The 17,688-nt window shown below is 35.8% G+C and overlaps 1 pseudogene; it reads right to left on the bottom strand.

The window, feature by feature from the left end:
* Positions 1–16,392: 16,392 nt before the first annotated feature.
* LOC141675132 (prohibitin-4, mitochondrial-like) lies at positions 16,393–17,224 on the bottom strand (annotated as a pseudogene).
* Between the last annotated feature and the right edge of the window lie 464 nt (positions 17,225–17,688).

The raw sequence follows: 17,688 nt of genomic DNA, 5'->3' as shown, positions 1-17,688 counted from the left end.
TCTGAACCAAATTAGGCATACAATAATAACTGTTGAAATTCTTAAGATCGTAAATTTGAAATTCAAAACCCCATGATTTCAGATCTAAATTGCAAAAATCTGAATACACACAATATATATACACAAATATATACACCATGTATTTCAAATTAAGAATAATTAATTATAAGAAGATGAAAAGATTTTCGCACATGCACTAACCATTACATCACCAAATTGTAAAAGAAGAAGGGATTTGTGTACCTTTCTGATTGCCTAAGAATTTGACCAGAAAAGAATCAAGAAATGTTGAGGAACCAAGTAGCTTTGATTGAAATCGTCGGCACTGTTTAGCAAGAAAGAGAGGATAAAAGTAAAAGTAAAAATTAAAACAATGAAAAGTTACTTTTATTTATAGCTGAAAAAGTGACAGTTATCAAATCAAATCGAGTCAATCACGACGATCACGATCCCCGAGAAATAAGGTGACCCGTTTTAAAAATCGCTTGGAATTCCTAGGACGCGCCCTCATGATGGCAAGCCTTCTTCGGGGTTACAGGGATTCGATAAGAATATATGATGATAAAGAAACTCTAAGTTTCCAAAGGACGCGCCCTATTGGTGGCACGCCTTATAAGATAATGGTGAGGATATAATATCCGGGATATATCGTGTAATTATTTTTGCTATTAAATAATTATTATGTGTGTTCAGTATCTATTCTGTGAGTTAATTGTTAAGTGTTATCTGTACTTGGATATTCAAAAATAATATTAATTGAGTATTTTAATTTTATATGTCCAAAATAAAACATAGATAATTGTCATATCGTCCTAATTATTTTTATGTTGATTTATGGATTTATAAGGATCATATAAAATTTATAAAAAAAAAATTCCGAGTATTTAAAATCTATTTTATAAAAACGGGAACCAACCGACGTCAACCGTTGTTACGTTTTTGGAACCCGAAACTCTTCCGAGAACTCCTTCCTAACCTAATTGTAATATTCCGAGCATATTCCATGTTTCGACTTTTTCAATCCGGCGTACGGTTTGTTCTGCGCAGGTCCCGGCGCAACATTTTCGATACAATATTCATTTCGGTAAATCAATAAAACCCGTATTTTCGATAAACGGGAGCTTTTTATTAAATTATCCCAATTATCACTTCATAGTACGTGTAACCAGGCGCTGAGACCAAGACCGCAGTACAAATTGTACTGATTTGGATAATTATCCCGAAAACCGATACCGTTTGGATCAGTTTTTATAAATAAACGTACCGTTTTATATCCGAAATGATCCAATGGGATACTAATTTTTCATAATTATAAATAGCCTTTTACCGTATTTTATTTCGTATCAAAATCATTTGCAGATAGTTAATTTTATAATTTTTAGAGAAAAACCCTAATTACATAAACTGTTCTAAGAATCAAACAGCAAAACGAAGGCGTTACCAATCTCTGTTTTCAATGCTTGAGTAACCAAAACGAAGGATTTGAAGTGTTCTACCATATTCTGAGCTTTGTTTTACTGCAGAAACCAAGGTTTATTTTCTATAATTTTATTTATTTTTGAATTAAATTTATTAAAAATATGAATTTTGTTCGGATGACTGTTTGTATGATTTGATGATTGCATGTTATAGAGCTTATTTTCCTGATGATTTTGATATATTATACGTCTGATTTGGAGTTCAATAACATGTTCAAATTTGAGTTTGATTTTCGAATTTCAAAATTAGGGTTTATAACCCGTATGAATGTTCTTAATTGAAATTTGGGGGTTTCTTATTCTGGAATAGATTAATGTTGTGGTATAGTGGATTGTATTCTCTGTGAAAGTTGCAATCTAGTCGTATAAGTTTCATGAATCACCGAGGTCTGTAGAGAAGGGAGTTGTCATTTGAAATTTTCCGAAGTTCGCCAGAAACTGGCAAACTTCACGGCCAAATTTCGGCCAACTCAGGGATGATTAGAATGATTTGTTGGTATGGATGAGTTCCTGGTGAAATATAGATGTGATCTGGAGGTGTTGGTGGGGTGAGGACGCCGTGAACGTGTTCTCCGACCACCCCTGTATTTTCCGGCGACGGGGCTGGAAAATTACAGTTTAGTACCTATAATTTTGAAAATGATGCAGTTTGGTCCCTGAAGTTTCCTGACTTTGCAAATTTAGGATTCCTGTTTTAAAAATGTTTAAAAATCATATTTCCCATTTATTTTTATTATAAAAAATCATTTTTAATTTCTGACAATTCTAAAAATTAGTATTTTAATTCCGAAAATTATTTTTAATTCAAAAATAAATCTGAATTAATTAGTTAATTAATTTCAGTTAATTTTTAATTGATTAATTGGTCAATTAATTCAAAAATTAATTGATTAATTGATTTAATTAATTATTAATTGATTTTTGTTAATTATTTAATTAGATTTAATTATTTAAAAATGATTTAAAAATTTTGAAAAATAGTTTCGAGTTTTAAAATATTATTCTAAATTATTTCCAAAGCTCGATAATTATTATAAAATTGTTTCGGAGCCAGAATTGGCCAACCGAACCCTGTTTATTAACCCAAAATAGATTCAACGATCCGTTTTAATTCCGAAAAATGTTTTAAAAATCATTTTAAATACCAGAAAGCCTATTTATGACCCGAGACTTCTTTATAAATGATATATCATTGATTACGTGATGTATTATGTGTTATACGTGACTGGTTGATTGACTATCGGTCTATATATTCGGTGTTTACTTGATTATTGCATAACTTTCAATCCGTTAATCGGATTTGGGTGAAACGAAGGGTAGATAGAAGTATGTGTTGAATAGAACTCTATGAGTCAATTATTGATAGATGCTTATTATATGTGAGCAGAAGAGGCAAGGCGTAGGAAAGGGAAACAGGTAGTTGAGGAGTAAGACGGTTGTGATTGGAAGCGAGTGCAGTGTATTAAGCTAATACCATGCAAGTGTTCTAAACATTCTTGAGATATTGCAGTATTTGATAGTCTTGTTGATATTGCAAGTGCTTTGAAGCACCGAAACCCAAAATCTGATTCCAGTCATTGTTCTTGAGCCATGAACCTTATTCTTTCTAGACCATTGATTGTTGTATACCCAAACACGAACCTCAAGTATACGATACTACTCCACAAATACATGCAAACAAAATCCCAAACACCGAACTGAATTACTTATATACTCAAACATTGTATCCTATGCTTTGAAAGCCCAAATCTTTGAAACCCTGAAATGTTGATTCCTTTGTTTTCCATTTCTTTCAATACCAGCATCCAAGCTTTTAAATTATCTTATTGATCCTTACAAGGATTGAAACCCTTTCATTGTTAAACACTCATTGTTGTTAATGATTCTAGTTATTGTTTATTATTGCTTATTCTGTTATTATGTTAGAATTGGATTGTTTTTATAAAATTGTGGACCAGATTCGTGGTCAGACCATATAATGGTCAAGTTAGGCCAATGTGTGCCTTGGATCCAGTAGTTAGAGCAATGTTGTGTGCCTTGCTCGGGGTTAGTGCATGACTAATCAGCAGCCTAGCCTTGGTTTTTAAATTAAAAGTATAATATCCATATCTAAATCATAATCCATTGTTCACCTGATATCATAATCATGTTCTCTTGATGATCATTATTCTCAGTTTTGTCATTGCGACTTGCTGAGCTAGTTAGCATTTGTGCGATGTTGTTTATATTCTTTCCAGTTAAAAAGGAACCAGTTGGTAACGAGGATCCCCAGTCCAGTGCGAGAGCTAGGGGTTCAGGTTGAGAAAGCTGAGCTAGTAGGCTTCTTTTGGAATAATTTAAGTTTGTAAAAGTTGTAATAAAGTTTAATACCCAGTTTGAGTTTGAATGATTGGGATTTGAACGGTTTGTAATATAAGTAGATGTATGGCTTGTGTGCATACTTTAACCTGTTGTGATCCGTGGTAGTTGGTAAATAAGGTCACTGCATATTATTGTTATCTTTATTATTGTTATAAGCAGGTTATAAATAAGGCGTGTGTGTGTGGACCCCAAACTTCTGACCCGGGTTTGGAGGGCGCCACGGGTTTGGTATCAGAGCTACAGGTTATAAGTCACTGACACAAGCCTAGGTTGACGGGAATGGGTAGAGGGTTAGGATCTAAGGAATAGAAAGATAGAACGTCGAGAGGTTGAGTGCTTCGGTATATCAGGTATTAGTGTAATTCGCGTTATGGTTCGAGATTCTTATATTGCGATATGATTTCAGATAGCAGTGATGGCCGACTCTTTTATTCCCGTATCAGCTGATCACTCAGAGCCTTCAGTTGGAGTGCCGTCTTCGGATCCACGTCCTGTTGTTCCACCAGTATTGGCTATACTACCTTCACCTGTGTTGCAACCCGTACCACTGCAGGCTATTCCACCTCCAGGCATGAGGCCACCTGTCAGAGGACCCCCACCTGCTGATTCAGGCTTTACTAGTCATTCAGTCATAGGAGTACCTTTCTAGTTCTCTTCCTATCCTGTCACATATCATCAGTTTGAGGCTTGCCTTATGGAGCAGCGATTCCTACAGGGTCAGATCCAGGACTTATTGCATATCATGCGTACTAGAGAGATGGGGAGTGGTGAGAGGCGACTTAGGGAGAGGCTCTAGGCGTTTCATAGAGCAGCTGCTGTGAGGATTACTGAGGCTACACATGAGGACATCACCCCTGATTTCCTAGTAGATTGGGCTAAGTGGGTTCTAGAGGAGCTTGAGGAGATAGGAGGTCCAGATTTGCCATGAGCCAGAGATTCAGAGATGGAGATGCTGAGCAGTGTTGTTATGGTTATGTAGTACGTACAGTGGTGTGTAGTATGTACCAGTAGACTTTTGAGTTGTCTTTATAGACTAGCTATACTGACTAGTGAGTAGGTTGTTGTACACTTTTTCTTTTACTTCCGAAGCGTCTTTACTCTTGTACTACCTAAAACTTTTGATCTATATATATCAGTACATTTTTCCTTTCCAGTACTGTCATTTACTTTATTGCACCTGTTATACCTTACCTTATTTATTGCACCAGTTATACCCTGTGATACCATGTACCCTGTTTTCCATAACTGTTCATATTCTGTAAAGAAGCATGCAATTTACTTAGTTACAACTGTTTTCAAAAAGAGATATTTCAGTTTTATAAAACTGTCCTTTTATGCAAAAGATTGATTCAAAAGCTAAATAAGTTGATTGATTCTTTACAGAAAATGCCTCCCAGAAGAAATACCCGCACCAACACCCAGAATGAAGAAACCAACAACAATAACAACCAAGATGATACGAATCCAAATGTGAACCCAGGACCCATGGACCCAGCAATAGCCCAGATTCTTCAAATCTTGGCCCAACAAACAGTTCACCTGGCACAACAACAACAAAGACAGACCAACCCCCAGGTAACTTTTAAAACTTTTCAGGCAGTAAACCCACCAGAATTCAAGGGTTCCTTAGAGCCAATTGAAGCAAATGTTTGGTTAAAGGAAATAGAGAAGGCATTTGCCTTAGTGAAAGTAAAGGAAGAACAGAAGGTTGAGTTTTGCAAGTTACTATCTGAAGAATGAGGCCACCTATTGGTGGGAAATGGTGAAGACATTGGAAGGCATATATGTTATTACTTGGGAAAGGTTTAAGGAATTGTTTTTAGAAAAATATTTTCCTCAGTTTGTTCAGGATCAAATGGAGCTGAATTTTTAGAATTAAAGCAAGGAAAAATGTCGGTAACAGATTATGAGGGTAAGTTTGAGGAATTGTCAAGATATGTATCATCGTATGTGGATACTGACAGGAAGAAGGCTAAAAGATTCCAGCAAGGTTTTAAACCCCGAATCAGAGGGAAGGTAGCCATTTTTGAATTGGATACCTATGTAGGAGTAGTAAAGAAGGCTATGATCGCAGAGACAGAGAGTGAGATATTAAAGAAGGAAAAGGAAAGCAAGAAAAGGAAAGTTGAGGGAAGTGAGGGTCAGCCACAAACAGGGAAGTTTCCAAATTTTAAGAAGGGTAAGTTTCAGCCAGGGAGAAATTTTAATTTCAGGAGACAGAATGCAGGAGACGGAGGCCAGAGCAACCGTCTAGTTAATACAAATCAGCCAAGTCAGTTGAGACTAACTTTTCCGGATTGTCAAGTATGTGGGAAGAAGCATGGAGGAGTTTGGAATAAGTTGAATGTGGTATGTTTCAAATACAACCAGAAAGGGCACTATTCGAGGGAGTGCCGAAATCAGCCTGCAAGAGAACCAGCAAGTAAGGATCAGCCTATCCAGAATCCAGCAGTAAAGGTTCCAGCCATTGGATTTACGTGCTTTAAATATGGAAAACCAGGACATATGGCCAGGGATTACAAGACATCAGCCCCAGTCAGTAATGCATTGAGGATTATGGGATCTACCCCAATAGTGAATGAGACTCCAAGGGCTAGAGTTTTTGACATGTCGGTAAAGGATGCTATCCAGGATACGAATGTCATGGCAGGTACGCTTAATGTGAATTCTTTATGTGCCAAAGTGTTAATAGATTCGGGAGCAACTCGATCGTTTATTTCACAAGATTTTGTTAGTAAGTTAAATTGTCCAGTTGAGTGTTTAAATGAAATAATGACTATGGAATTAGCAAATCAAGAACGTGTATCTGTTAATCAAGTTTGTGGGAATTGTGAGATTGAGATTTCTGGTAGTAAGTTTTGTGTAGATTTGATCCCATTTAAGTTAGGAGAATTTGACGTTATATTAGGGATGGATTGGTTATCTAGGCACGATGCCCAGATAGATTGTCGAAATAAGAAGGTAATGGTGAAAACGCCAGACGAAAGGATAGTAACGTTCAAGTGTCAAAAACAAGTAAAGAAGTTCTTAACGATGATTCAAGCAAAGAAGTTACTACGACAAGGATGTGAGCATTTCATGGCATATGTGATTGACAGAAGTCAAGAACCAACAAAACTTGAAGATATTCTCGTTGTGAATGAATTTCCAGACATATTTCCCGATGAATTACCCGGACTTCCTTCAAATAGAGAAATTGAATTTGCGATCGACTTAGCACCGGGAACAGAACCAGTATCCAAGGCCCCATACAGAATGGCACCTGTTGAGATGAAAGAGCTAGCGAAGCAATTGCAGGAATTGTTAGAAAAAGGAGTAATCAGACCTAGTATATCCCTGTGGGGAGCCCCGGTATTATTTGTCAAGAAGAAAGATGGAAGCATGAGACTGTGCATCGACTATAGGGAGCTCAACAAGCTGACAATCAAGAACAAGTATACGTTACCCAGAATCGATGATCTGTTCGACCAGTTGAAGGGAGCCAAGTACTTCTCCAAAATTGATTTAAGATCGGGATATCATCAACTGAAGATCGAGCCAGAAGATATACCAAAGACAGCTTTCAGAACAAGGTATGGACATTACGAGTTTTTAGTGATGTCTTTTGGATTGACCAATGCCCCGGAAGTGTTTATGGACCTGATGAACAGAATTTTCAAGGAGTATTTGGATAAGTTTGTTATTGTGTTTATAGATGATATTTTAATCTATTCAAAGACGGAAGAGGATCATGCGGAACATGTGAGAACGGCTTTGGAGATTTTAAGGAAAAAGAAATTATACGCTAAATTCTCGAAGTGTGAGTTTTGGCTACAGGAAGCTCAGTTCTTAGGACACATAGTCAGTAACGAAGGGATCAAAGTGAACCCGGCAAAGATCGAGGCAATTACGAATTGGGAGAGACCGAGAACACCCACTGAGGTAAGAAGTTTCTTGGGATTGGCAGGATATTATCGACGATTCGTTCAGAATTTCTCAAGGATTGCAACACCATTGACAAAGCTTATATGAAAGAATGAAAAGTTTATATGGAACGACAAGTGCGAAGAAAGTTTTCAGGAATTGAAGCGAAGATTAATCACGGCACCTGTTTTGTCACTTCCAGATGATCAAGGGAATTTCGTAATTTATAGTGATGCTTCTCACAAAGGACTAGGATGTGTTTTAATGCAGCACGAAAAGGTGATTGCGTATGCGTCAAGGCAATTGAAACCACACGAACAGAAGTATCCTACTCATGATTTGGAGCTAGCAGCCATAGTTTTCGCTTTAAAGATTTAGAGACATTATTTGTATGAAGAAAAATGCGAGATTTTCACGGATCACAAAAGCTTAAAGTACATATTCACACAGAAGGAACTTATTATGAGGCAAAGGAGATGGTTAGAGTTGATCAAAGACTATGATTGCTCGATTAATTATCATCCCGGTAAAGCGAACGTGGTAGCAGACGCATTGAGTTGGACGGAAAGGTTGAATGTGTTATCAGTACCTGAAGATATATATAAGGAATTTCAGAAATTGGAATTGGAGATTAAAGTTTGCAAGTATGAGGAAGCGAAAGTATACAGTATGACTTTCCAACCGGAATTATTTGAGAAAATAAAGAAATGTCAGGAAGATGTAATGGATCAAGATATAAATCATTTGGTAGGTGAAGAGTTATGCACGCAAAAGGATGATCAAGGTATTCTGAGGTTTTCATCTAGAATTTGGATTCCACCAGTGACGGAGCTGAAAAATGAAATTTTACAAGAGGCACATAATTCAAGGTATTCCATCCATCCAGGGAGTACCAAAATGTACAGAGATTTAAAGAAGAATTATTGGTGGCCAGACATGAAGAGGGAAATTGCGGAATGTATTAGCAAATGTTATACCTGTCAGAGAGTTAGAGCAGAGCATCAGAGACCAAGTGGATTGTTACAGTCATTAGAGATTCCAGAGTGGAAATGGGAACATATTGCCATGGATTTTATAGTTGGATTACCAAGGACAAGGGCTAATCATGATGCCATTTGGGTTATAGTGGATAGACTTACCAAGTCAGCTCATTTTCTGCCTATAAATGAAAGATTTTCGCTCGACAAGTTGGTCCATATGTACCTGAAGGAAATTGTAGTTCGTCATGGAGTTCCCGTGTCTATTGTATCTAATCGAGATCCAAGGTTTAATTCAAGATTTTGGAAGAGTTTTCAAGAATATTTGGGAACAAGACTGAATATCAGTACGGCCTATCACCCCCAGACGGACGGCCAAAGTGAAAGAACGATCCAGACAATCGAGGACATGTTACGTGTTTGTACTATTAATTTCAAAGGAAGTTGGGACGAACATTTACCTCTGGTAGAGTTTGCTTACAACAACAGTTATCATGCCAGCATTGGGATGCCACCCTATGAAGCTCTTTATGGACGCAAATGTAGATCTCCAATATATTGGGACGAAGTAGGAGAACGCAAGGTACTTGGGCCTGAACTGGTACAGCAGATAAAGGAAATTGTTGAAATTATCCAGAAGAGATTGATAGCCGCACAAGATCGTCAGAGGAAATATGCAGATCAGTCAAGGAAAGACATGTAATTTGAAGAAGGAAGCATGGTATTACTGAAAGTATCACCGTGGAAAGGACTAACGAGGTTTGGAAAGAAAGGAAAGCTGAGTCCAAGATATGTCGGACCTTTTGAGATCCTAAAGCGTTGGCAAAGTAGCTTACGAGTTGGCGTTACCACCGCACATGAAGCACATTCACAATGTTTTTCATGTATCGATGCTCAAGAAATATAATCCAGACTCCAGGCATGTAATAGAATATGAGCCAATAGAGCTTCAGGCAGATTTGTCATATATAGAGAGCCCGATAGAGATTCTAGAGGAGAGAGAGAAAGTATTGAGAAATAAAGTGGTAAAGTTAGTAAGAGTATTGTGGAGAAACCCAAAGGTTGAAGAGTCAACCTGGGAGTTAGAAAGTGATATGAGAGAAAAGTACCCTCATTTGTTTTCTTAGGAGATTCTGAGGATAGAATCCTTTTAAGGGGGAAGGATGTAATATCCGGGATATATCATGTAATTATTTTTGCTATTAAATAATTATTATGTGTGTTCAGTATCTATTCTGTGAGTTAATTGTTAAGTGTTATCTGTACTTCGATATTCAAAAATAATATTAATTGAGTATTTTAATTTTTATATGTCCAAAATAAAACATAGATAATTGTCATATCGTCCTAATTATTTTTATGTTGATTTATGGATTTATAAGGATCATATAAAATTTATAAAAAAAAAATCCGAGTATTTAAAATCTATTTTATAAAAACGGGAACCAACCGACGTCCACCGTTGTTACGTTTTTGGAATCCGAAACTCTTCCGAGAACTCCTTCCTAACCTAATTGTAATATTCCGAGCATATTCCATGTTTCGACTTTTTCGATCCGGCTTACGGTTTGTTCTGTGCGGGTCCCGGCGCAACATTTTTGATACAATATTTATTTCGGTAAATCAATAAAACCCGTATTTTCGATAAACGAGAGCTTTTTATTAAACTATCCCAATTATCACTTCGTAGTACGTGTAACCAGGCGCTGAGACCAAGACCGCAGTACAAATTGTACTGATTTGGATAATTATCCCGAAAACCGATACCGTTTGGATCAGTTTTTATAAATAAACGTACCGTTTTATATCCGGAATGATCCAACGGGATACTAATTTTCCGTAATTATAAATAGCCTTTACCGTATTTTATTTCGTATCAAAATCATTTACAGATAGTTAATTTTATAATTTTCAGAGAAAAACCCTAATTACATAAACTGTTCTAAGAATCAAACAGCAAAACGAAGGCGTTACCAATCTCTGTTTTCAAAGCTTGAGTAACCAAAACGAAGGATTTGAAGTGTTCTACCAGATTCTGAGCTTTGTTTTACTGCAGAAATCAAGGTTTATTTTCTATAATTTTATTTATTTTCAAATTAAATTTATTAAAAATATGAATTTTTGTTCGGATGATTGTTTGTATGATTTGATGATTGCATGTTATAGAGCTTGTTTTCCTGATGATTTTGATATATTATACGTCTGATTTGGAGTTCAATAACATGTTCAAATTTGAGTTTGATTTTCGAATTTCAAAATTAGGGTTTATAACCCGTATGAATGTTCTTAATTGAAATTTGGGGGTTTCTTATTCTGGAATAGATTAATGTTGTGGTATAGTGGATTGTATTCTCTGTGAAATTTGCAATCTAGTCGTATAAGTTTCATGAATCACCGAGGTCTGTAGAGAAGGGAGTTGTCTTTTGAAATTTTCCAAAGTTCGCCGGAAACTGGCAAACTTCACGGCCAAATTCCGACCAACTCAGGGATGATTAGAATGATTTGTTGGTATGGTTGAGTTCCTGGTGAAATATAGATGTGATCTGGAGGTGTTGGTGGGGTGAGGATGCCGGGAACGTGTTCTCCGGCAACCCTGTGTTTTCCGGCGACGGGGCTGGAAAATTACAGTTTAGTACCTATAATTTTGAAAACGATGCAGTTTGGTCCCTGAAGTTTCCAGACTTTGCAAATTTAGGATTCCTGTTTTAAAAATGTTTAAAAATCATATTTCCCATTTATTTTTATTATAAAAATTCATTTTTAATTTCTGAAAATTCTAAAAATTAGTATTTTAATTCCGAAAATTATTTTTAATTCAAAAATAAATCTGAATTAATTAGTTAATTAATTTCAGTTAATTTTTAATTGATTAATTGGTCAATTAATTCGAAAATTAATTGATTAATTGATTTAATTAATTATTAATTGATTTTAGTTAATTATTTAATTAGATTTAATTATTTAAAATGATTTAAAAATTCTGAAAAATAGTTTCAAGCTTTAAAATATTATTCTAAATTATTTCCAAGGCTCGATAATTATTATAAAAATTTTTCGGAGCCAGAATTGGCCAATCGAACCCTGTTTATTAACCCGAAATTGATTCAACGATCCGTTTTAATTCCGAAAAATGTTTTAAAAATCATTTTAAATACCAGAAAGCCTATTTATGACCCGAGACTTCTTTATAAATGATATATCATTGATTACGTGATGTATTATGTGCTATACGTGACTGGTTGATTGACTATCGGTCTATATATTCAGTGTTTACTTGATTATTGCATAACTTTCAATCCGTTAATCGGATTTGGGTGAAACGAAGGGTAGATAGAAGTATGTGTTGAATAGAACTCTATGAGTCAATTATTGATAGATGCTTATGATATGTGAGCAGAAGAGGCAAGGCGTAGGAAAGGGAAACAGGTAGTTGAGGAGTAAGACGGTTGTGATTGGAAGCGAGTGCAGTGTAGTAAGCTAATACCAGGCAAGTGTTCTGAACTTTCTTGAGATATTGCAGTATTTGATAGTCTTGTTGATATTGCAAGTGCTTTGAAGCACTGAAACCCAAACTCTGATTCTAGTCATTGTTCTTGAGCCATGAACCTTATTCTTTCTAGACCATTGATTGTTGTATACCCAAACACGAACCTCAAGTATACGATACTACTCCACAAATACATACAAACAAAATCCCAAACACTGAACTGAATTACTTATATATTCAAACATTGTATCCTATGCTTTGAAAGCCCAAATCTTTGAAACCCTGAAATGTTGATTCCTTTGTTATCTAATTCTTTCAATACCAGCATCCAAGCTTTTAAATTATCTTATTGATCCTTACAAGGATTGAAACCCTTTCATTGTTAAACACTCATTGTTGTTAATGATTCTGGTTATTGTTTATTATTGCTTATTCTGTTATTATGTTAGAATTGGATTGTTTTTATAAAATTGTGGACCAGATTCGTGGTCAGACCATATAATGGTCAAGTTAGGCCAATGTGTGCCTTGGATCCAGTAGTTAGAGCAATGCTGTGTGCCTTGCTCGGGGTTAGTGCGTGAATGATCAGCAACCTAACCTTGGTTTTTAAATTAAAAGTATAATATCCAAATCTAAATCATAATCCATTGTTCACCTGATATCATAATCATGTTCTCTTGATGATCATTATTCTCAGTTTTGTCATTGTGACTTGCTGAGCTAGTTAGCTCATTTGTGCGATGTTGTTTATATTCTTTCCAGTTAAAAAGGAACCAGTTGGTAACGAGGATCCCCAGTCCAATGCGAGAGCTAGGGGTTCAGGTTGAGAAAGCTGAGCTAGTAGGCTTCTTTTGGAATAATTTAAGTTTGTAAAAGTTGTAATAAAGTTTAATACCCAGTTTGAGTTTGAATGATTGGGATTTGAACGGTTTGTAATATAAGTAGATGTGTGGCTTGTGTGCATACTTTAACCTGTTGCGATCCGTGGTAGTTGGTAAATAGGGTCACTACATATTATTGTTATATTTATTATTGTTATAAGCAGGTTATAAATAAGGCGTGTGTGTGTGGACCCCAAACTTCTGACCCGGGTTTGGAGGGCGCCACAGAGAATATGCTGATTTATACAAATTTTTAATAAAGATAAGAAATTTGAATCCCATTTTCAATAGCATATGGAATTTGGGGGTAGTTGTTATTCCTGAAATTTGCTATAAACCTTACTTTGAGTCAGAGTCAGATAATATGGTTAAAATTGAGATATGTGCGCCTAAGATTGAGGAATTAACAAAGCCAGTTTCCTTAAATATTAAAGTCAGAAGGCGCGCCCTAATTGAATCAGAGAAGGCGCGCCCTGGACCCATAAGGTTAGTTTGTCAACTACTTATTTGGAGAAATTGGCTAACCCTTTTTTGTCAGAAGAAGGCGCGCCCTCAAAAGGAGTTTGTTTGGTCCTTTGAGGATTATAGGGCGCGCCCTAGAAAAAGAAGTGAATTAATGAAGTATTGGTTTGGCTTCTTGGATGGGTTTTCTAGAGGATTCAAAGAAGATAGAGATGATTATAACTAACGTATTTGCTGCAGGTACTCTATTGAAGAACTACTTCCTATAATGCAACCACAGGAAGGCGGTGTCCGTGGTCAGAGACCTCAAGAGGAATGTCTGGATAGAAGGCCTCCTCCGGTAGTTAATGAGTGTCTTCATTGAGGATGTGGGGTGAATTATGGTATGTACTTTGGGAACTGTGTCTCTGTAGTCAATGGGTGTCCTCGTTGGGATATTTCGAAGTATCCTGCACTTTGCACCCAAAAGCTTGAAATCACTTATCCTGTAATCTGGTAGGGGATCCTTATCCGGGGGACAAGGATGCGTCCAATATTTGGGGTGAACCACGGCTATACCTGGGTCCATGGATTAGAGAAACAGCTGGTAGCGAAGGGTTATCCTTGGCCAGGGAGATGCCTTATCCGTGAAGTCTCGAAGCCATGGGTGAGCCTTTGGCCTTAGTGGTTGGGCCTCATCGGCAGCTATTTCTCAAGCTAGTAGAAGATGGTTTCTAATAGGTTTCCTATTGGGTCTCGGGACAAGAGATCTAAGCCCATTAGGTTTCTTGTTCCCGAAGAACTTTGTTGGCTTGATTCCCTATAATAGAGATACGTAGGCAAATTGCAAGGAGTCAGAAGTGAGAGCGCAAATGAGCTACCACTAACCCTAAGCAAACTCAACCATCAATAATCACCACCACCAAATATTGTTCATACTTTCTGACGAACACTGTTCATAAAATTCGACGATTGCTATTCACGTTTTCCGACGAAGAATCACCGTCACAGATCTTGTTTTCGGCTACAAATCTCAAATTTTGTTGCTCCTAAATTCCCCCGTCAACATAGATTATTTTATTATCAAAATATAAAAATAAATTTAAAAGGTAAAAAAATAATATACTATAAATAGAACAAATTTATTTTAGTAAAGTAGTCAAGGACAACACGGAAATATATAAAAACTGTAAAAAAATTTGGTGTGATGTCGAATTTGGTATAATTGTTTATATGAAAGCAAAATGATATAGTAATTTTTAGAGTTAGATTGTAGATGAGTTTTACACCAAAATAGATAAAAAACATATGTAGTCATATAAATGTTGTCTTTATTGATTTGGCCATCAACGTGAAAAAAAATTAATTTACAAGGGCAATAAATTATGATAGGATATGCATGTAGAATTACATAAATATAACTCAAAAAAGAAAAGATAATAAAAATTGGATGATAACCAACTCTAGTACAGAAATATGTCTACTTTTTCTAGTCCTATAGAAATAGAACAGAGCCTTATTTGGGAGTAATAGTTTGTAAAATACTCAAGTGTGGTCCTTGTTGCATATAATATAGATAAAAAGAAGAACATGAGTCTTAGAAACATAGTTCTCCTCGCATAAAAAAAAGGTACAACAGTTGTTGACTGATTAATTATTAAGTCCTCCTAATGCTCGACAGCCTACTAATTAAACAACAAAGTCTCGGGGGGGGGGGGGGGGGTTTGCAAGGATAGAACAAGGAAAAGGCCATTAGCAGCCTCCTAGCAGAGCCCAGCAGTAAACTGGGATAATTAGAATCACTGAGTAAATGCTTCATCTTAAATATAATAAAATTCATGAAAATACTAATACAAGGTAAAAAGATTTGGATCTAGTTTGTACCACAACCATCCGATCGAAAAAGATACAGAACACGAGACTATATATATGTAACAAAATAAAGGCGTACATGTTACCGATCAATGTTACCGGTATATATATATATATATATATACTATAATAATCGGAATAGGGTATAACTTGGTTCAACGGTTATTCCCTAATTTTGATTATTAAAAAAATAAATAAATAGTGTTATATATCTGCTAAACTACTAAATTACTAAACTACTACACAGTCTACTTATCATAAAAACTACAATAACAACTTATCATATTATTAAAAAAAATAGCGGTATATATCCGTTAAACTACTAAATTGTTAAACTACTTATCATACTAAACTACGACCATATATTATCCTATTATTTTTTTATAAATTTATTATTATTATATTTTTATATAAATATTTTAAAATTATTATATGACGGGATAAATGAAATATTAACGAGAACCCGTGCATCGCACATGATTTAAGTTATCTATATATATACTATAATAACCGGAATGAGATATAATATGGTTCAACGGTTATTTTCAAATTTTGTTCATTACAAAATAAATAAATAGTGTTACATATCCGCTAAACTACTAAACTATTAATCTACTACACACAAGTCTACTTATCCTACTAAACTACAATCCCAACTTATCATATTATTAAAAAAAAATAGTTTTATATATCCGCTAAACTACTAAATTATTAAACAACTATATATAGTATACTTATCCTACTAAACTACGACCACAAGTTATTCTATTATTTTTATATAAATTTATTATTATTATATAATTATATTTTAATTTTAAAATAATAATATAACGGGATAAATAAAATTTTTAAATATTAACGTGAACTCGTACATCGCACGAGATTTAAGCTAGTATATCTAGCACCACAAACCGGCTATACTAGATGTAACCAAACAGTGTCCAAGATAATTTTCGAGTAACAAAGGAATAAATTCATACCCAAAATTTAATTCAACGGCTGAGTCCAAGAAGCAAATTGTTATCCTTTGGTAGGTAGGCAACATTTGGACTCCTAGACAAAGTGGCAGCAACCTCTCCGGAAGCCTCAATCTTCCTTAACTGAATGAACTCGGTTCCAGACTCCTTGGTAGCATATGATATTAGCTTAGCAGACTCACTCTCACCTTCTGCCCTAATAATCTCAGCACGTCTCTCCTGCTCCGCTTTGGCCATAACATACTTAGACCTTTCAGCCTCCTGTTGCGCCACCTGCTTGGCCTCCACAGCTCTATAAAACTCATTACCATAAGACAAATGTGTTATGGCCACATCATCAAGAAGAATATTGAAATTTTTAGCTCGTTGAGTCAAACTATCGCGAACCAGTGCAGACACCTTAGGACGCTCGTAAGGAGCTCATCAGCATTAAACTGGGCGACCACAGCCTTCAAAATCTCATTACCAATGGATGGAAGAACTTTCTCCTCATACTCAACGCCTAACTCTTTGTAAATTGTTGGGAGTTTAGCTTCATCGGGTCGGGAAAGAACCCTAAGGGTTAGATTAACCATTTGAAGATCTTTAGTACCTAAGATTGATGAGAATGTATGTGGTTTAGTACAGATATAAAAAATGTTAGGGGTTTGGAGAAAAGGGATGATGAAGTGGGTCCCTTCACCAATGGGTTGATCAATGACGCCACGGAGACGGTCCATGAGGATGCACGTTGGCCGCCGTCGACCGTGTAGATAGAGGAGTTGACGGATGTGGCTGCTACACCCACACCAAAGGCTGCGCGTGCTATGTTGGTGAGTAAAGATATAGTTTCTTGATTGCCAACCATTTTATATCAGAGGATCCAACAACCTCAAAAATGACAGACGAGATTAATTTTAGTTATGGTTTGTAGGGAGGATTCACGCCTGGGAGTTTGGCAGAGGATATATGTTACAACTCCTTAAAAATAGGAAACTTCACCCAAAGTTTTTTGTTATCATATCACCTTGTTTCGGGAAAAAGTACCTGAACAGAACGTGCACAAGTAAGACCACTATTACGTAATGTATTTAATATAACAGTTTAATGCATAAATGTGGTTGAAGTATCGCTGAATTCACAAAATATTGCCTCATTTTTAGATTTTAGCCCTTATCCTTGTCTTCCATCTTTTAAATTGATGATGACCATCACACTCCGTTAAGTCTTATTATGGATAAAAAACTAAGGTTATTATTTGATGTATTTAATGCTTAGGTTGGGAAGCTCAAGGCCTTTAATGGCTGCTCTCGTGTTTCGTAGCTTAATTAT

Source organism: Apium graveolens, chromosome 7 (assembly GCF_009905375.1).
Source record: "Apium graveolens cultivar Ventura chromosome 7, ASM990537v1, whole genome shotgun sequence".
Lineage (NCBI taxonomy): Eukaryota > Viridiplantae > Streptophyta > Magnoliopsida > Apiales > Apiaceae > Apium > Apium graveolens.
Note: the sequence above shows the minus strand (reverse complement) of the source record. Positions and strands in the feature narration are given on the sequence as shown.